Source organism: Sapajus apella, unplaced genomic scaffold (genome assembly GCF_009761245.1).
Source record: "Sapajus apella isolate SASKATOON/1434 unplaced genomic scaffold, GSC_monkey_1.0 scaffold98, whole genome shotgun sequence".
Lineage (NCBI taxonomy): Eukaryota > Metazoa > Chordata > Mammalia > Primates > Cebidae > Sapajus > Sapajus apella.
Genome location: NW_022437038.1, coordinates 70,789 through 93,633, shown reverse-complemented (window position 1 = coordinate 93,633; position 22,845 = coordinate 70,789). Strand labels below are relative to the sequence as shown.

The 22,845-nt window shown below is 33.1% G+C and overlaps 1 protein-coding gene across 6 annotated transcripts in view; it reads right to left on the bottom strand.

Moving 5' to 3' along the window:
- The window catches only part of FAM133A (family with sequence similarity 133 member A), a 39,282-nt gene that overhangs the window by 12,815 nt on the left and 3,622 nt on the right, over window positions 1-22,845 (bottom strand). For 3 of the 6 annotated variants that reach the window (XM_032257759.1, XM_032257762.1, XM_032257761.1), the window contains exon 3: window positions 3,318-3,361. The gene's annotated coding sequence lies outside the window, so the exon portion shown is untranslated. Of the gene's footprint in view, window positions 1-3,271; window positions 3,362-18,613; window positions 18,625-22,845 lie in introns of those variants that run through there. The other 3 variants (XM_032257760.1, XM_032257764.1, XM_032257763.1) reach the window with 2 other exon arrangements.

The window sequence follows — 22,845 nt, the reverse complement described above, 5'->3', positions numbered from 1 at the left end:
CTAGCTAAAACTAGTCAGTGTTTTTTTCTGCACTGCCATGTGGCTGTATACAACTAAGTTTTACAATAATGAAGGTAACCTGGGAAAGTGGCAATATACAGAAAACTCAATAACACCATTTAAGTTATCTTCAACTTCTTTCCTTACTGAACCTGATTATTAGAGCTGTTAAAATTGATTGATTAAAGTTTTCCCTTCTCTCTTCATACCTGCAAATATGGGAATGCTTAAGGAACAGTGTTATCTATAATCAGTCACAAGGAAATGGAGCGTATTCAAATCAGCCTGTATTAAGTTATAAATTCTACTTAAGTTTCTTCCTTTTATCCTCCAGATTATCTAATAGTATTTGTGTTCCTTTGCATGATAGTATATGTTTCTGTGATTTATATGTGTAGATGATCATTTGTAATTTCCTTTTCCCTCACTGGATTCCAGATCTCTAAAGATCTAAAAGGTAAAGGCTCTTGCGTTGCCAAGACTACCACGCTGTATCCATGGCTTTGGCAGACATTCTGAAGCAACGGAATTTGCTAACTTGATACTTAACACCATGCCACATATTCCAAGCTTATCTGTTATTTTTACTTATTTACAATATCATTGCCCACAGCAGTTGTCTTGTAGTCATTAGAAATATAGGAGGATTCCATACCGGGAAGTTGGTTATTTTCACCCAGATATCTCTGAATCTTTTTCATTCTTTAACTGATACTGAATTAATCTGCTCATATAATTACCTGAATCTGGAATCTGAAGATTCCAGTGCATTTGCTTGTGTTTCTCCAAACTCTATAGATAACATTTTCCTCTGTGTTAGGGAGAAGCTAATTCTAGCCTTAAATGCCTCAACAGCCCTGAATATAAACATAGAGATTACTTATATAACTCCCCTAAGTTTTCCTATAAGCAGCACTATCAAAATCTTGCAATTTATTTGGTGTAGCCAGTTTCAAAATGTTTCAGCATTAAATTCCTCATCATTGAAATAAATTTGATTTATTAAAAACTAGAGAAACCCTGACAGATATAGGTAATGGGGAGGAAGGCAGCAAACCACATTGCCATGTATGTACCTATGCAACAATCCTACATGTTCTTCACATGTACTCCAAAGCCTCAAACGCAATAAAATATGTAAAATAAATTAGAGAAATCCTTAAAGTGTTGATGACATACTAAAATGAAAGCAAACTTGATTTTCATCAGTCTGAATTACTGGCTTAGAAAGTAAATCATTGTTCTGTAACTTTATTTCAATCATAATACAATTTAAAATAGAAAAAATGTCTTAAGCTGAGGTTGAAACTGGATGGCAAAAATATACAATCTGAATGTAGGTAATTCATTCATTCACGCAACAAGTTTTTATTGAGATACTACTGTGAACCAGACACTAGTATTAGAGAAGGCTTTATGGGGCTTACATGTTAGGGGAGGGAAATAATTAGCAAATCTGGGTTTTATTCCAAATATATCAGAAGGAGTCTAACAAGGATGTTAATAGAACATATTGGGGGATGACAATTGGTGGAGGGATAGAGAAAAAACGTAAATGACATAATGAGGAAACAACCAGATAAATCTGAAATGTGGAATATTACATAAAACAAACAGCTGATTTCTTCTAAAAATCGATTTCATGGAAAAAAAAAGAAAAAATATTTCAGGAAAAATATTTAAAGAGACATAACCTTGATTTAATCCCAGTTGAATTGAAAAGCATGTATAAGATATTTCTTTCTAGAATAATAAAATGTTCTCAAATTAGATTAAGATGATGGCTATACAACTTTTGTAAATTTGTAGTAAATCATCAAACTGTGCACTTAAAACAATTCTCATTTTATAAAAACTCCAACAGAACTGCTAAAAACTGAGAGAAGGGATCTAAGATATCTCATACTGATTAGGCATTAGATGATAGGAAAATAAGCAGTTTAAATTCGTAATATTGAGATTACACAGAATGCCTTATTTTTAGGCAATATATGCTGCAATATGTTCATATGAAGCATCATGAGGTCTGTAACCTACTTTCAAATGATGCAGCAAAACAGAGAAAGCAAACAGAACAAAATGATAAAAGTTCTTGACTCTAGATTGCGGGTATTTAGGTGTTAGTCTTCAGGTTTTTCAAGTGCTTGTGAATTTCATAAGAAAAAGTTGGAAAATATATTATTTTTAAGAGATTAAAAGAAAGTCACTGGAGGATATTAAGTAGGGAATGACAATCAGTTGTTATTGGCCATATTAACAAAAAATTTGGGCCTGCTTACTATATGATTTGATCAGATAGACAGAAATATCTCAATGCTATGAATATTGAATAAATTTAGTATAGTGAAAAAATAATTAATAATGAAGCTACAGATAGACTTGGACTAATGTCATGTCTGCAGCAGTATGAATAGTGGTAATGCAATTCACCTTTCCTTTCTGCTTTCTAGCTGTCCCATTTTTCCTTTCAGTTTTGGCTAGTTTACTTTTTTTATGCCCAGCTCATGAAATTAAGAATCCCTAAAGTACATGGCATAATAACTAAAGACCTGAACTAAATCTATGAACTCCAACCTAAATAATTTAGTCACTGATTAACTCTTCCACTTTTATCTTCTGCCATGATCGTTCTCCCCTCTGTCTGTACTTCAAGCTCAGTAGCTTGTTTCTGTCAGTATCCCTGATATGCCATATTCCCTCTACCCAAGACCTTTGCAAATACTATTCCCTCCCTAAGTGAAACCTTAGTATCATTTACATAGGGAAGCCTTTCTTGGTGTCTTTGAAAATGTTAGGTGTGATAATTACACTCTAATTATTTGTATAATCATTTGTTTGATACCATTTCCCCCCACTAGATCATGGATTCTATAAGGAAAGGATTCATGTCTTGAGAATTCACCACTGAAGCTCTCCAAACAGTAAATAAATATACATCCTATTATTGATCTCATTTACAAACCAAAAGAAACAACCTCTATTAACCTCATATCCTTTAAAATCTATTGCTCCATTTCTCTGCTTATCTTTTTAGCAAAACTCCTGGAAATAGCTATTTATACAAAGTGTTCAACTCCTTTCCTCTCAGTCTCTCTCAAACTCATAGCAATGGAACTTTCATTTCAACCACTCCATGGGAACTTTTCCTGTCTAGGTTATCAATGACCTCCATGTCACTAAATCTCATGATCAATTATTATTCTTCATTTTATCTTCATGGATCAGCATAATTTGACAGAGTAGATCACTCCCTCCTCCTTGAAACACTTACCTCAAATGGCTTCCAGGATAACACACACTTTAGGTTTTCCGCTCACTTTTTCCAGTTGCTTCTTTCCTGGCTCCTTTTCAGGTTCTTCCACTTTTACCATAGATAAATGAGAAATGAGATAATGTTTGTCAAAGTTATTACACTAGCATGGCAGTAAGTTTTAGGTTATAGAACTAAAACTTAGAGTAACAAAAAAAAGTAACAAAATTTGAAGAGGTATATGACCAGAACAAAATGTTGTTTTATCAACCAAACTAATCAACCTTTTTAGAAAGTTATGATAGCACTTCCTTACCATTATTGTTATTTATTCAATTGTAAACAACTATGTACTATAATTATAGATTGCTCCCTGCTCTCCCACATTTTCTACCTGTAATTGTTTACCTAATGTATTCTTTCCTCACTGCCTATTGAAACCACTTTACCCTCAATCTAATCATTGTTCTGAAACCCGATTTCTTTAAACAAAATTCTTCCCCATCACCTACACTTCTATTTTATATTCCAATACTGCTTTAAACCTAATAAAGTAAATTAATAAAAGAGCAACTGGGGTAATATTTATGAAATAATTTTCCCCACCTTAAGTAATGAAGAAATAAATTCATTTCTAATGCTCCTTAGTGTCCCTAAACTTTGATTGCCAACAAAGCCTGATGAATATAGAACTTTCTAATAACAGAATACCGATGAAACAGGAACACAAAATATGGTCCCATGACCATGGGGATCTTCAAGATCCTTTCAGGGAGTCTCCAAAGTTCTCATTTTTCAAACTATGTATTTTTGTAAGGTCTGATTTTCTTCCTGTACTTCAACTAAAACATCATATTGTAATAGACTGAATGTGGAAACTGATAAGAGAATTATTGAGTGAGGCATTAAAGATATTTAAAAAATATGCAATAGCATGTCTTGTTTTCACTAAATGTTTTTAATTTGGAAAATATATTTTATAAAGTGTTACTTGGCTAACAGGTAATGGATTTATTCTTGGTATTTTCAAATGAGTTAAACATTGTAAACATTTCTCAGTTTTACTTTTAACACCACAAATATCAAACGTTACTATATATCAGATATTATTTACCACATAAATAAATGCTTTTTAAGGTTCTTGGTAATTTGTAATAGTGTAAAGAAATCCTGAGGCTATAAAGTTTGAGAAACTTTGCCCTGAAAAATTGTTGCTCAAATAATATCCATGAACCACCTGCCTTACTTTTATTAAAAGCATACTTTTATTTTTAATATGTCAAAGTATTAAATGACTATATATATAACCTACCTATATTTATTAAAAATATAGAGTTTTGATTTTACAGAATATCTTCTAAATCATAGTTTTGGGGACTGGTCATGAATTTATATTTTGAACATGATCTCTGGGTGATTCTTATACACATAAAAATTAGAAAAATCAAATGAAGGGATATATAGACTTTGAAGTCTGATGAATCCAAACCCTAGTTTTGGACACTTCCTGGTTGTAACCCTAGCCTATGCTACTCTTAAGCAATTTCCAGCTCTTAGTTCCCCCTTCCCCTATGTCTCTAATCCTATTCTAACTGTAAATATTCAATTAAATAACTGTTCATTTCCTGAAGAAGTGCCAAGATCTTGTATCAGAGAAGTTTTAGAGGCAGTAATCTGGGTCTGAGAGAAAGGACACTGGTACTTCCATAAGAGGCACGTTGTTTTTACTTAAATTGTTTTGAGGTGGCTATGAGAAGATGATGGCGATTCTAATGGGATACTGCCTTCCAGGCTACTCTTTGACATCGACACCTATTTAATTCTGCTACAGAACAGAGAGGTCCCCTTCAAAGGATTTTATTTTCTGTTCTTCACCTCCAAACACATGGCACCGTGAAGCTGGCAGCCATTTCATTTTGCCCTAGCCCCAACCCAAATCAGTCATTCTTATCAAGCTACCTGTTACTTCCTCAATGCTTGTTGTGATTTGAATACACAGTTCTGACCAACCAAAGGCTTGGAACTGGTTAGAATGTTATCAATTCAGTCAGTTAACAGAAAGCTAACAGTAACCCATGAAATTTTGCCCACCACTGAACCATCCCTTTAAGATCCATCCCTTTAAGAAAGTTCTCCTCTGCAGAAGAGTGCTGCTCATAGTTTATTAATCTGCAGGATGAGAATTATACAGAGTGATGTTTAAAAATCCAGATTCCCGTGTTTCATCCCAGACCAAGTATATCAGAATCTCTGGGAGTAAGACCTAGCAATTTAAAAAATGTCTTCAGGGTCCGGGCATGGTGGCTCATGCCTGTAATCCCAAGACTTTGGGAGTCCAAGGCGGGCATATCACCTGAGGTCAGGAGTTTGAGACCAGCCTGGCCAACATGGTGAAACCCCATCTCTACTAAAACTACAAAAATTAGCCAGGTGTGGTGCCATGTGCCTGTAATCCTAGCTACTCTGGAGACTGAGGTAGGAGAATCTCTTGATCCCGGGAGGCAGAGGTTGCAGTGAGCTGAGATTATGCCATTGCGCTTCAGCCTAGGTGGAAAGAACAAGACTCCGCCTCAAAAAAAAGAAAAAAAAAAAAAAGAAAAAGAAAAAAGAAAAAAAGTCTTCAGGTGATTATGGTAGAAACTAAAGTCTGGAAACCATTGAAACAGGAAAAATATCATGTAAAAACAATACAGAGAACAGGAAAAATATGTTTATTCTCTATCATCACCTAGTTCTTTTATCAACTGCAAACAGATGGATGTTGTCACCTACATGCCCTTCTATATAGACATAATATTTATTTCCTTCCAATTAGACACTGCTATTCAGGAGTTCTAGGCTAGCCAGTAGCATCAGGAGTAGTGAGTGTTATTCTCTCTATCTAAAGTCAAAAGATATTTAAGTATAAATTAAAATGCCCAGGTAATAGCTTATACTGAAAATAGTATAAACACAGGAATGTTAGTTGGACAACCAACATATTCTGTCTCTGTTAGAGGATATACATACTTTTGTATGTATATCATACATAAAAATCATAATCAGAGTTTTCCTTGGTGAGCCTGGAATTAAAAAGGGAGTCAGTAGATTTTCTTAATGATCACTGCCTCAAGGTTTAATTTGATGTATTTACCCATCTCCATCATTGAGAAGGAGACCGGAATATTCCAATCTACTAATCATGGCACTCTCTTTCTTGACAGCGCTGGAAACCTGCAACTAGCTCTCTCATTTTCCCTAATGGAGCAATTTTCTTTCTGATAATTCACTCTCCTGTTAAATGATTAGATTTTACTTTTTCAATTTATAATCACGGTCTATTTGTGTCTCCTTTAGACTCAACCAAAACTGAGCATTTCCAAAGTGAATCATCTACTCACCAGCCTTCTCTTGGGTTAATTTTGCAGGTGTTTTATTTTACTGGAGATTTAAATTTTTCTTAATTTCGCCTTGTATTTCTGGCTCCTTTGTAGTGATTTCACATGATACAATGAATTTTAAAAATACACGCAATCAACTTTTAAAGAGATCTCAAGATTGTTTAGTATAATGTCTGCTAATTGTAAAAATACCACGGCAGAAGTTTTCCATTGTGTTATATTAACTGGAGAATATTTTCAAAGTGGTTTACTGCATCAAAAGACATTCCAAATGAAAATATTATAAACAAGCATGTAATATCTTTCTCAAAAGATGCTCTGTAGTATTGACATTTTTTGTCTGCATTTTGCATTTCTACCTCTGCTTGTCTTAATCTCTCTCCTTCTAAACATACAAGATGATCCCTTGTGCTGACAACCCAATGTTATTTTTCTCTGTGCTCACTTGTTCTTTCCCTTTAAAAAAAAATACCCTGGGTTTTTTAAAAGGTCTAAAATACATGTGCTTTATTGCACTGGATAATAATAAACATTTTAATCTTACCAAAGATTATATTCATAATCTATTATCTAGATAATTCTTTGTTCAAAATTTTACACTGTGTAAATATCTCAAAAGAGCAATTTGAAACAAGCGAATGTTAACCTTGTTGTTACTGCAAAGCTAAAACTTTGTTATAAAACTTTTATAAGAAACATTAGTTACAAAAAGCAAAAACAGTAAAATTAGTACTAAAATGCATCGATGCATGCTATCTTTAGAAGGGCTTTGGACTTCAAAAAGGGTTTTAACGTTGCAGCTCAAGTTTTAATAGTTGTGAAACCATAGACTGATCTTTTAGTCTTTATTAGGATAGTCTTCACATTGGTAAAATGAAAAACCCTGTCTCTAGCTTGTGGGTTTTTGTGAAAATCAAATATGGTACTGATATGAGCACACTTCAAAAAGACAAATGTGTTAAACTGATGTAATTTCATACTGTCAGAATTGTTAATATTAAGAATTATCATGCTGTCAAAAGGATATAAAGGGAGGACCATATAGGTCTATTTAACAAAAATTCCAAAGCAAATTTTGAAATTAAAGAATATATATCTCAGTGATATTATACACACACACACACACACACACACACACGCTCACAGGTAAGCTTTTAGGAGGATCCTATAAATAATACAGATAGCTATGCAAATATTGTACACTGGGTTTGCCCAGCTTACATACATATTATTTATTCTTTTTGGTGTGCAGTCCATCTTCCATACTGCCAACTCTAGTTACCTACCTTAAAATAAAATCCTGACTTTTTAAAATGTCATTAGTTTGGCAAAAAGACCCTGGCTTCCACTTGTTTCTCCAAACCCATCTCCCCTTAACTTTCTTCCTCTTATTCTCTTTTCTTCCTTGACTCATCACTATGACTCCTATGCTACAGCTATAGGAAATACCCTACTGTTCCTCAAATATTTCTGGGTCTTTTCTAACTCTTTGACTATAAACAATCATGTTGTTTCCTTTGGCTGGAAACCTTTCCTTTAATCCCTGACTTCTCTGATCCTCTTAGTAGGAAATAATTTCCTTCTGCCCTATATTTCCATTATATGTTGTTCACTCATTTATTCAAACAATATTTATGGAATGTCTATTATGTTCCAAACGCTGTGCTAGGAAATGCTTACAACATGAAAGTAAGCAATACAATCATGGTTCCTAACCTCATAGATTTTATGGCTGTTCATATTAAATAAATCACAAGTAACTACATAATTAAAACTATGACAGTGCCATAATGGTTCAATGGCAGCGCATAACTACTACCCAGTCTACATGATCCTTAGGGTAGCAATGATGAGTTATTTATCCATTATTTCCTGTGGTATTAAACATATAAGAAGTGCTGGAATAAATCTGTTTGTTTGTTTAAATTACATAGCCAGTCTCAGTAACTGTTTCATCACAATGCTAAACACAGAGTCTATTCAATGCAAAAAAGGAAACTATTCAGTAACCTAAATGTTTTGTCTTTATAAGAAAAGTGGTAGTTTACATGTTTTTTGAATGAATTGGCATCTCAATACATATTATGTTACTGAGCATTTGGAGCTAGAATTACTTGGAACATAAATTCTCATAAAAATACACAGATGGCATCCAGTTATGACTGGCTAAGAAGATCAGGAAATCCTTTCCCCCCAAAAGTACTAGTGGTTAAGTATGCCTAATCTAAACATCAGAAATCCAAACTGCTTCAAAACCCAAAAGGTTCTGAGTGGCAACATGACATTCACAGGAAATATTTGTTGGAACATTTTGGATTTTGAATTTTTCATTAGGGCTATGGAACTGGTAAGTATAATGCAAATACTTCAAAATCCAAAAAATCCCAAATCTGAAACACGTCTGGTCACAAGCATTTTGGAAAAGGAATATCCAACCTGTATAAGCCTGGAAAAAATTAACAGAAGCAACCATTTTGGTAGTCTGGAAATTAACCAAAAACATACCTCCATCTCAGAAGCAATTATGCTTGAAAAATCTCTGACTTTGGGATAAGCATAGTAGGTAACTGTGGTCTAAAGCTGCTCCCATATTTCCCATCCCCAGCTCATTTAGCTCAGAGGTTCTGCCAGGACTCATACACTGAAAACCACAAAACATTACTGAAAGAAATTAAAGAATATTTAACTAAATGTAGAGACATTTCATACTCTTGGGTTGGAAGGGTCAACACTGTCAACATGGCAATTCTCCCCAGTTTGATTGATAGGTTAAATACAACCCCTATAAAAATACCAGCTGGCTTCTTCAAAGAAATTGACAAGTTGATCCTAAAACTGACACATTGATTGAAAAATTCATATAAAAATATAAAGGATCCAGAATAGCTGAAACAATCTTGAAAAAGTAGAGTAAAATTAGATGACTCATACTTTCTGATTTCAAAACTTACTATAATGCCACTGTTAAGATAATGTGACGTTGGCATATAAATAAGTAGAGCAGGATTGATAGTTTAAAAATTAATCCACACATTTATGGTCAATTGATTTTCTACAAAAGTACAAAGACAATTCAGTGGTGAAAAGGATAGTCTTTTCAGCAAATGGACAATTGTATATCCATCTTTTTTAAAAAGAAAGAAATTAGACACTTAATACCATATACAAAAAAATAACTCAAAATAGATCACAGACCTAAATGTAAGACCTAAGGGTAAGAGTTAAAATTATAAAATTTCAGAAGAGAATATAGGAGAACATTTTCATGAGTTGAGTTTGGGCAAAAAGTTCCTAGGTAAAATGTTGAAAGCATGTTCCATAGAAGAAAAATTTATAAATTGGACTTCATCAACTAGTGCTCCTCAAAAGTCATCATTAAAAGAACATAAGCCACGCCCTATGAGAAAATATTGCAAATCATACATCTGATCATATCCAGAATATTTAAAAATGTCTTACAAGTCAATAATTATTAAGACCAAAACATTAAAAATTGGCAAATAATTTGAATGAACATTTCTTCAAAGAAAATACACAAATGGTTAAAAGGGATATGAAAATATGTTCAACATCATTTGTCATTAGCGAAATGCAAATCAGAACTCCCACAAGAAACTACTACACATACACTAGGATGGCCATAATAAAAAAGGCAAACTATATCAAGTGTTGATGGGAATGCACAGAAAGTAGACCATGGTGCATCTGCTGGTGGTATTGTCATATAGTACAGCCACATTGGAAAATATTGTAGTTTCTTAACAAATATGCTGTACAACACAGCAATTCTACTCCTAGAGATATATCCATGAGAAACAAAAACATATGTCTACACAAATACATGTATGTGAACATGTATAGTAGCATTATACATAATAGCAAAAATAACTGGAAACAATCCAGATGTCCATCGCCTGGTAAATTCATGAATAAAATGTGATGTAGTCATACAATGGAATAGTATTCATCAACTAAAAAGAAAAACTACTGATCCATGCTATAACATGGCTGGACCTCAAAAACATGTGAAAGAAGTTAGGCACAATGGGGAATATACTGTATGATTCTATTTAGACAAAATGTACAGAAAAGGCAAATTTATATAGACAGAAAACAGATGAGTGTGCTTCAGCCTCGATGTGGAAACATGGATTGACTGCTAAGAGGCCCAAGATAACTTTTTGGGGAGAGAGGAAAATTCTAACAATTATGGTGATGGTTGCACAACTCTCTATAAATTTACTAAAATTATTGAATTTTACACGTATAATGAGTGAAATTTATGGCCTGTAATTATATTTCAGTAAAGGTTTTTTAAAGAAAAAAGCCCACAGGGATATAGTAAATAAAAACAATTTAGTGGATTTCTTTAAGTCCTTACTTAGCTTTTTTTAGGCTCACTGTATGTACCCATTTTCCTAATTTCTACTTCTATACTAACACTCTTTACAACCAAGTCTGTATCTCCAGCCCTGATTTCTAATCTTTTTTTTTCTCCAGTTTTCATCTCATATATTCAGTTACTTCTTATACTCTCCCAGCAAAAGTTAACCCCCCCACCTCTTGCCTCAATAAGCTTTCCTTCTCAATTTTCCCATACCTATTAGTGACACCTATAATTTCCTATGTTTCCCACAACTTCAGTGTTATTTTCAGTCTCCTTATTTTAATCCCACATTAAATTAGAAACCTAGTAAAACTGATTTTCTCCAAAGCATCTCTTAAATGTGCCCTTTCCATTGTCTGATCAAACAGGTCTTGCTGGTTTTATATCCTTATGCATAGGTGCTAAAGCAATCTATCTCATGTTCTATTTTCATATCACTACAGTCCTTGAAAACTTGTAATGGCTTTAAATTTACATAAGCCTTTTTTTCAGTCAAAAATATCTGCTGAAAAAAAATAAACACAGATAAACAAAAAATAACCACGGAGTACACTGCTTATAAGTAAACATAGTTAATACCTTGTTGACTATACTTCCAGATATTTTAATGTACATTTATACTCTTTATTTAAAAAAACAAGTTTATATACATAATATTTTGTAACCTGCTTGCATGACTGAATGCTATATCATGATCATCTTTCTAAGTTAACAAATATTTATCACTACTGATAACAGATTAATATTCCTTTGGATAGATGGACCTTATTTTGTTTAATCAACTATTACTTTTATCAAAATTTTGTAAATTAATTTCAAAACTATTGCTATTACTTATTATATAAATCTAAATTTATAACCCTTGCATTCTCCAATACCATCTCAATATTTTCCCATATAATTCCTTTATGCCAGACAAAGCAATCTGCTTGTACTACACATATATATAGTTAAGTCATGCATTTACATCTTATTATATCCTTAGCACTGATATTTAAATTTTTTGCATTATTTATTTTACTTATATATTTATAAGTAAATATATATATTTATATAATTGCTCTGGAGGTGTCTCATTCTTGTATTTTTTTCTCTCCTAAATTAGATTGTGAACTACTCCTAAATCAATTTTCAAGTTTGTTTTTTTCTATACCCACAAAGCAATTAATATAGTGCTACATATATAGTAGGTCATTAAATTAATGTTGATTTAAATTAAAGATACAAATTCTTGCATTCATTCCTCATAAGTTCATTTGGCAAAAACGATTTTGAGAAAGTGAAATGAAATAAAAATGAAATGAAAAAACATTTATTATAAGTTAATGAACACTTACTACACACATAACACTGGGTTATCATGGAAACAAATAAATAAATGCTACATGATCTCTCCTCTCAAGGGGTTTATATTCTATATAGGGAAAGTAAGGCACATAAATAGTTAGACAATGATACAAGACTACCATTCAAAAGATATTAAGGAGCAATACATGATTAAGAAAAAACGAGAAAACAGAAAATCAGTGATCCAGGGACCAGAAAAAGGAGAGCTAAGCCTTAGAAAAGATAAGTTGAACGTTAACATGTGAGAGATTTGGAGAAAAGGCAACCCTTACACACTGCTCATGGGAATGTAAATTAGTATGGCCATTTTGTAAAAACAGTTTGGTAGTGACTCAAAAAACTAAAAATAGAACTACCATATGATCCAGCAATCCCACTGCTGGGTACATATTCCCCCCCACCACCCCTCCAAATAAAGAAAATCAGTATATCAAAGATGTGTCTATATTCCCATGTTTATTGAAGCAATTTTCACAACAGTCATGAAATGGAATCAACCTAAATGTCTATCAACAGATGAATGGACAAAGAAAATGTGGTATACAAACATAATGGAATGCTATTTAGCAATAAAAAGGGTGAAATTCTGTCATTTTCAGCAACATGGATGAATCTGAAGAATATTATGTTACGTGAAATAATCCAGAGACAGATTCCACATGATCTCACTAATATGTAGAATCTAAAAAGTTGTTCATATGGAAGTAGAGAGTAGATTAGTGGTTACCAGAGGATGAGGAAGGTAGTGAGCCAAGGGATGGGAACAGATTGATCAGTGTTACAAAGTTACAGTTAGGGAGAACAAATTCTGGTATTCTACTGCATAGTAAGAGGACTAGAGTTATTGACAGTACATTGTATATTTCAAAATAGCTAGAAGAAAGGTTACTGAATGTTCATCACAAAGAAATGATGTTTAAGGTGATACATATGCTAATTGCCCTAGCTGATCATTATACAATGTATATACATGTACCAAAACACCATATTGTAACCTGTAAATATGTATAACTATTATGTGCCAATCACACCTCTTTTTAAATTTTAAAAACATTTTTAAGATTATTTCAATATTTTTGGAGGCACAGGTAGTCTTTGGTTACATGGATAAATTCTCTAGTGGTGACTTCTGAGATTTTGGTGCACTAATCACCTGAGCAGCGTACACTGCACCCAATATGTAGTCGTTCATCCCTCACCTCTTCCAACCCTTCCATCCGAGTCCCCAAAGTCCATTGTATCATTCTTATGCCTTTGCTTCTTCATACTTAGCTCCCACTTATAAGTGAGAACATATGATATTTTGTTTTCCATTCTTGAATTACTTTAGGGTTTATGCAGAGGAAAATTAAGTTTGAAAAAGTAGGCTGAGGCCAGAAACTGAATGGCCATGAATACCTGATGAATGAGTCTAGACTTGTTAAAATAGCCCTTTATCGAGCACTGTTATGTGACGGGTGGGTCACAAGCCTAGCGGGCATCTTTTGTACATTAGATATTAGAAATCCATTTCCTCTGTCTCACGGCACTCTTATTTTCTTTTGAGAGCAGTCACGTGAGACTATGATAAACAGTCTCATCCTCTTATAGCCAAGTAGCAAGTAATTGAATTGAAAATGACAGACGTTCCAGTTTATCTCAGTCTCAACATCATGATTAGACTATTCTGGCTATGGGGCCATGTTATATTCCCTGTTTCCTTGGTCTCCATGGCTACTTCAGTTTCTGCCTGTTTACACGCCCGGCTCACTAGCCTCCCACTGATTCTGTGATACCCTGATATTTTTCCAGTGAACTAAATTTTACACAAATTAGACAGTCTGTTTCTGCTGCTTGTAACTAAAAAGTCCTAATTGACATCGCTATGTATTATTTTCCACATTTCACTGAAAAGAAGAGTGTGTATTTGTTAAATTTAGTAAATTCCCAAGGCCACACAGCTAGCAAGTGGCAAATGTGGGTATGTTTGACTCTGGATTCTAAGCTGTATAAAATTACCTACTAGAGGCTATGTGGCAGGCCAAGGTTTAAATTCTAATTTAAATCTTCAAAAGTGATATTCTTATCCCTATATCATGCTAGCTTTAAATGAGAAGTGACTGCAGATTTTAGAGAAGTGTATGAAATAAAGAAAATTACATTTTAAAAGAGTTAATTTCTTTCTTTCTTTCTTTTTTTGACACGGAGTCTCAGTCTGTCACCCTGACTGGAGTGCAGTGGTGCCATCTTGGCTCACTGCAGCCTCCACCTCACAGGTTCAAGTGATTCTCCTGGCTCAGCCTCTCAAGTAGCTGGAATTACAGGCACCTGCCACCATGCCCACCTAATTTTTGTATTTTCAGTAGAGACCAGGTTTCACCCTGTTGGCCAGGCTGGTCTTGAACTCCTGACCTCAAGTGATCTGCCCGCCTTGGCCTCCCAAAGTGCTGAGATTACAGGCATGAGCCACTGTGCCTGGCAAAAGGGTTAATTTCAGAGTGTGTAGGCTGGAAGAGAAGCAAGGGAGCTTGAGGTTGGAATATAAATGAAGATGGTGAGGTGAATAATCCATGTGGGAAATGACAGGAGTCTAAACAACAAAATGATGGTTGAAACGTAAGACAGTGTAGAAGGGAACAATTACTAGAATATTCTATCAGTCTTCATAGCTATCTCTCTGAAATTTGCATTGTATTAATTTTTCTTTTTACTATTTTATAATAACTTTGGTCCAACGACTTCAAATTTCAATCCAGTGAGCATAAGTCTTAGTGAATTAAACAGAATCTCTTGGTAAGCACATTATAAACTTATAAACAAGCATAGATCATTTGCAGCTAAATTAGGTGCACATCATTTGCAGAAAAAGTGCAATCTGCCTAGTGATTTTATGATCAAGCAATATGGGTTGAAATTTCTTCAGATCATTGCAAAACTACAGGAAAAAAGGATATCATAAAATTAAGATAGACATTTGTAGAAATTGGCTCAAGTTTTTCCTACAAGAGTAAAAATAAAGTTTTCAGAAGAATGGTTAGCCCATTCGCGATCTTCAGTTTTCAGGTAAGAAAAGTCCCTAGAAGCAAGAGTCATTTTTCTCCATTGAAAACAGCTGTACAAGTCAATAAGAAAAAGAATAGAAGTTTTGAAATAAGAAGAAACAATTAAAATAAAAGTAATTTCACAGAACTTAGACTGTGAACATAATGGAGAGGAGGGCAGTACTGCTTCTGATAACTTTATTGTCATCCCAAGAAAATACTATGCTTTTTGGAAAGAACAACTATGTAACAGCTTCAACTACCAATCAGAATAAAGCATAATCTCCTTAAAAATGATACAATTTACATGGCACCCATTATGATGATACATCAGACCAGCCTATATGAGTGCTGTTCAAGCGAAAGATAGTTCCTACTTTGCAAAAGTGGTAACTGAAATACTATTTCAGCTCTCTATATAAACTCTGACCAAAGAATGACCCAATTTAACCAAACAATGTTATTCATTATTGTCTTAAATATTTGTTTTTTAATTATAAAAATGACACATGCTTGTTTTAAAAATTCAAAAAGTGATTCAGAATAGAAAATAAAAAGTTCGGTGTACTTTTACACTAGTTCAGTGTATTATTGTCATAAATTTTTATATGTAAATGAAAACAAACACACATGCATATAACAAATATACATCCATACTTTTTATATAGATGGGATCAAATAAAAGATACTGTCTCACTACTTGCTGTTTTCATTTGGCACTCTATTACAAACATCGTTTTTACAAGTTGAGAACCAGCTCTTTGGGTCTAAGTTACCAAGGCAGATGTGTCCTTAAGCTCTGGTTTCTGGCATTTTCCCAACCATCTAAATGTTTTAATAACTGATTTTTGTATTAAAAAGTTTTGACTTTGGGCATAAAAAGAGGCACATAGTTCAATAGAACAGAACAGAAAATAAAAAAATTAATCCACATATCTACAGCCAACTGATTTTTGATAAAGGCACCAAGAATACCAATTGGGAAAGGGCCGACTCTTCAATAAATAGCTCTGGGAAAATTGGATAACCATAGGCAGAAGAATGAAACTAGACTTCCACATCTCTCTCCCTATACAACAATAAACTCAAAATGGATCAGACTTAAATGTAAGACACAAGACTATACAACTATTACAAGGAAACATGAAGTAAATGCTTCAGGAAACTGGTTTGGGAAAAGACTTTAGGAATAAGACCTCAAAAACACAGGCAACAAACGCAAAAACAAACAAATGAGACTATATCAAACTAAACAGCTTATGCAAAGCAAAAGAAACAATCAACAATGTGAAAAGTCAACCTAGAGAATGGGAGAAAATAATTGCAAACTATTCATCCAATCAGGGAATTAATATCCAGAATATACAAAGAACTCAAAACAGCCAAAAAATTCAATTTCAAAAATTGGCAAATTATCTGAACAGACATTTCAAAAGAAGACATACAAATGGCCAAAATATATATTAAAAAAATGTTCAACATCACTAATCATCAGGGAAATGCAAATCAAAACCACAATGAGATATCATCTCACCCCAGTTAGGATGGCTATAATAAAAAAGATAAAAAATAACAAATGCAGGTGATGATGCATAGAAAAGGGAACTCTTACACACTTTAGATAGGAATGTGAACTAGTACAGCCTCTATGAAGAACAGTATGGAGGTGCCTCAAAAACTACAAATAGAACTATGATTTGACTTTCCAAAGAAAAGTATCTTTTAAACAATAAAGAAATTGGAGGGAAGTTGTTTTTAGTAATCTATGAGATAGGAAAATGCAACATGGCAAGTTTGTTGATGCTTAATTCAAGCAACAGATTCTGATAAGAATAAAGGTAACTGGGTCATCAGGGTAGCCATTTTATGAGATATTCAGAGTACTATTAATTAACATGAGAAGCTCTGGTAATTTGATCTATATTTTCCTTTACATGCTCATTATATGTAAAGCAATTTTGCAATAATTATTATCTAGGAGTATTGCCCTTTAGAAAGAAAATACTAATGAAATAAAAGTGTTAAGTAGACAGACATTTTAATTTAATATTAAATGTGGATCATCATTAGATTCTGAAATTTTTTTTCTGAAGATTCTGTGTGTCCTCCTAACAATTAATAGTCTGTGAGGTATTACTATTTATAAGTTTTAGAAGTTGGTTGTTAAAACACCAATTCTTTAAAGCCTGAAAATTTAGTAAACTAATGTAATTTGTTGCATGACAGATATGTATCGCTAATTTGGGCACAATTAAGAGACAATTGTTAAATAAAATTAGGATGCAATTAAAGGCTAAAAACAAATTTTATTTGGACAGCAAGTAAAAATGGTACTGCTGGTTGAGTGCAGTGACTCATACCTGTAATCCCAGCACTTTGGGAGGCTGAGGTGGGTGGATCACTTGAAGTGAGGAGTTCAAGACCAGCCTGACCAACATGGAGAAACCCCATCTACACTAAAAATACAAAAATTAGCTGGGTATGGTGGCAAACACCTATAATCCCAGCTTCTTGGGAGGCTGAGGTAGAAGAATCTCTTGAACTCGGGAGTCGGAGGCTGCAGTGAGCCAAGATCATGCTGTTGCACTCCAGCCTGGACAATAAGAGTGAAACTCTGTCTCAGAAAAAAAAAAAAAAAAAAGGTACTGCTGTGAGGAAGCCGGTTCATTTATTCAAGAAGTTAATTAGTACAGTATTAAATGTGTTCTTGTGCACAGCAATACTCTGAGCAAGAACAAGGGATTATAAATAAGAAAATATCTTGGTCCCAGTCCTAGGTAAACTTAAAATATACACAGGAAAAGAACATTGTGTGCACACATAATAAACGACCTATGTGGCTCTGTTATAATGTTTATCATAAAGCATAGAAAAATGTAATACACTCTAAGCAAATAAGCCCTGAAGGAAAGGAAGAGTTAAAGAACTACGTTCCATTGGATAAGTATTCCTCGATGAGATAAGTAAAAACTGATTGAACATGCACTATGTTATAAGAGTTTTACATGTATTATGTCATTTCAAGCTCACCATTGCTCTGTGAGATGGTATTATCATTATCCCCATTCTACAGATAAGAAAATTGAGGCATAGAGAGTTAAGAAGTTTGCCCAAGGTCACTGGAAGGTGAAAGACATAGCTTGTACTTATACACTTGTTTGATTCAAGACAGTGGAGTATCACTAAAAGTTTGGGATTAGAGCAAGGATATAAGTGTTTTCAGAAAGACCTTTCAAAGAACCATGTATAGCATATCTGAGAGGCTAAGGAGCAGTTTGGACGCTGCTACAAGCAGATTGGTCAACTAGCCTAATCATTTATGTAATTATCTTTTCTGTCATATTTAATATTTCTTACAAAAAAGGCTAAACATAATCTCATGATGTAGATAATGAAACACTGTTAATTAAGGTATATAGTTACCTCTAAACAACAACAAAAAAATTCTTATTCTTTTAGATAGATAAACACCAGTTATAAGAGAAGACAGAGAAACCTGGTCAATATCATAATTTTAAAATTTTGTTTACATTTGTTTTAAGATAGTTGCTAAATCAAAGTAATGAATCTACAGAACATATACCTTTATTTCTTCTTTCTCTAAGAAGCAGATTTTTTTTTTAACCAAAAGGACAATTAGTTCATTGACATCTTGTTTGTTTACTCGCTTCTTGGAGAATTGTGAAGTGTTAGCTATTATCACCTTGAAAGTATCAATAGTCGATTTGCTGAAACATTAGTCAACACTACATAGTAAACATATACTTTCATAGAAACGTCTGCCAGAATGGAGAAGAACTAATTTTTTTCACAGAGGAGGTACCTAATGAAATTAATTAAATGTATTTGGATATTCTGGACAAAAATTAGCAGAAAATGTCACTTTCGGCTTCCTCTTTGTCCAAATAAATTGCAAAATGTGGAAATAACCACTGAAAAGGTCAATAGACAGATAGATATAAGATATATAAGATATCACATAAGATATATGTCATATATGAGATATATACATATGTATCATATGTATATAAGATACACCTGTCTATCTATATATAATAAACATTGTTCACTTTTCAAAGCATTTGGATTTTTCCTTCCTTTTTAGTAAAACTAAATATAATACTTTCAAACTTGCAATAAAAAGGTTTGCTTTATTTGAATTTTAGGATGAAAATTCTTCAGATGAGTGCAACAGGCAAAAGATTCTTGATTACCCTTGTAAAAGCATTCCTCTGTGATGTGGTTTTATATTTTTGAAGAGTGTATGCTGTTTGCACATTGAAAACTAGCATTAGCAACAAAAGCAAAAATAGACAAAATGCATCACATCAAACTAGAAAGTTTTTGCACAATAAAGGAAATAAACAAGTGAAGATGCAACATATGGAATGGCTGAATACATTTGCAAACCATACATACAATAAGGGATTAAATATTCAAAATATGTAAGGAACTCAAACAACTCAGTAATTTAAAAAAAAACATAATTTTTTAAAATGGGCAAAGAATTCAGAGATGTTGTTCAAAAGGCATACAAATGGACAACAGGTATATGAAAAAATACTTGACATCACCAATCATCAGGTAAATGCAAATTAAAACCATAATGGGATATCGTTTCACTCTTGTTAGAATAGCTATTACCAAAAAGACAAAAGATAAGTTGGAGAGGATGTGCAGAAAAGTTAACCCTTGTAAACTGTTGCTGATAATGTGAATTAGTATAGCCCTTATGGAAAACAGTATGAACATTCCTCAAAACTACCATAAAAATGGAACTACCATATGATCTGGTAACCCCACTACTGAGTATATATCCATAGGATATGAAATCAATATATTGCAGACATATCTGAACTCCCATGTCCATTGCAGCATTATGTACAATAGCCAAGATATGGAATTAAACCTAAGTGTTCATCAATTGATGAATGGATGAAGAAAATGTGGTATATATACACCATAAAATATTGTTTGGCCTTTAAAAAGGGAAATCATGTCATTTGTGGCAACATAGATAAATCTAGAGAACAATATGCTAAGTGAAATAAGCCAGGCACAGAAAGACAAATCTCATGTGATCTCAGTTACATGTAGAGCATAAAAATGTCAAATTCATAGAAACAAAGAGTAAAATGGTGGTTACTAGATGATTGGGAGTTAGGGGTTTGAGGAGGTACTGTTCAAAAGATACAACATTTCAGTTAGACAGGAGGGAGGTAAGAGAGTATATTTAGAGTGTTCTCACCAGAAAAAAATAAGTATTTGAGGTAATACATATGTTAAAATGCTTGATTTAGTCATTCAATAATGTATACATACGCCAAAACATCATGTTATATGGCAAAAATACATGTAATTTTTACATAACAATTACATTTTTAAAAAAATAGTGCTACATTAAATATCCAAATTAGGAGCTAATATTCCTTATTTTCCATTGCATGAATTGTAATTTCCCTTTTAAACTCCATGCAGTTAAGGTTATAGTGCAAGAAATGCAATTCAGAAATATTTCTTTAGAAAATAAAAATCTAAAACCACACACCATATTCTGTTCATTTGAGTATATCCTTATTATTGGAATAAGCATGAAATGAAATATTTTTGCTTTGAAAACCATTGCTATGGTTTAAAACATTATAAATCAACCAATGTTTTATTTATTACTATTAACAATAACATCATAACAACCAATGTTTTATTACTATTCTTTTTGTAAGCATAATTTATTAACAGCTTGAAGATACTTTCTATTTAATATTTCCATTTTAGCAAGTAGGTCTCTCTTTATCAGATGTGAGAAAAACAAAGACATTATTTGTGCTCCTGAATAATGCTAACCTCTATTTCCTGTCGCTGGGCTATGGACACCTACACAATAGCAACTCCACAGAATAGAAGAACATTTATGTTTCTTTTTGTTATTTGTTTTCTAGGTTTTTACTGCTGTTATCTGACCCTTTATCTCACATGCTTGGGAGGAGACGTGACATGTCAAGGATGAAGATCCAGCTCCTGTGACTGTCTCCACTGTAATGAAATTCTATTATCACACAATTTTGTTCTCATTCTTTCCCAAATGTATCTTAAAAATGGATAAGTTCCGATTCTGTCATTAAAATCAGTACACAAAGGAACAGATTAGAGAGTCCAACATAGACCCACACATACAAGGACAACTAATTTTTCACAAACGTGGAAAGGCAAGTCAGTGGTGAAAAGACAGTCTATTCAACAAACAGTGCTGGAACAACTGCATATCCATATCAAAAGAAATAAATCTTCAACCATATCTTGTGCTTTTTGCAAAAATGTATCAGACCTAAATGTGAAACTTAAAAGCATAAAACTAAAAAAAAAAAAGGAAGAAAATAATTGTGACCTTGGGTTAAGCAAAGATTTCTAAGAGATGACACCCAAAATATGCTCCATAGAAGAAAAACAAGATAAATTGGACTTTGAAAATTGCAAACTTCTTATCCCAATTACCCTGAGTTGACCATTACACATTGTATGCATGTATCAAAATCACATGTGCCCTCAAAATATGATGTATGATGTGTCAATATAAAAATTACAAATGTTTTCTCTTTAAACAGTGAAAGGCAACCTTAAAGGAATGTAAAAAAAAATATACAGTCTGGGAGAAAATATTTGCAGATGCCATAACTGATAAAGAACTTGCATCCAGAGTATATAAAGAACTCTCAAAACTTAATAGTAAAACCACAATCCCAATTTTTCAATGGACAAAATACAAATGGTCATTTCACCAAAGGACCTGTGTGGATGGCAAATCAGCACATGAAAAAGTGTTCAACATCATTAGTCATCAAAGAAATATAAATTAAAATCACAATGAAATACCACTGAATATCTATTAGAATGGCTAACTTTTATAACACTGTCCATATCAGGTGTTGGCACTGTTGATGGAAATGCAAAACAACCACTTTGGAAAACAGGTAATTCCTTAAAAAGTGAAACATACACATACCATATGATCCAGTCATTCCACTCCTATGTATTTTCCTAAAAGAAATTAAAACATATGTCCATACAAAACTTGTATACAAATGATCATAGCAGCCTTATTTGTAGTAGCCCAGAACTCAAAACAACAAAAATGCCCATCAAAAATTGTAGTATTGCCAAGTAATGAATAATTACTCAGCAGTAAACAGGAAAAATAAACTCCTGATACACACAACATGGGTGAATTTCAAAAATAATTCTGGTAGTGAAAAACAGGCAAAAAAAGAGGGACACACTACATTATTCTACCTATAAAATTTTAGAAAATGCAAGTTAATCTATAGGAACAGAAAACAGACCAGTGATTGTCTAGGGACAAGAGGAGAGATTCAAAGATATATAAGGAAACTGTTGCGGATGGTACAATTCTCATTATTTTGTCTGTGGTGATACTTTCACCGATTCACACATTTATCAAAACTT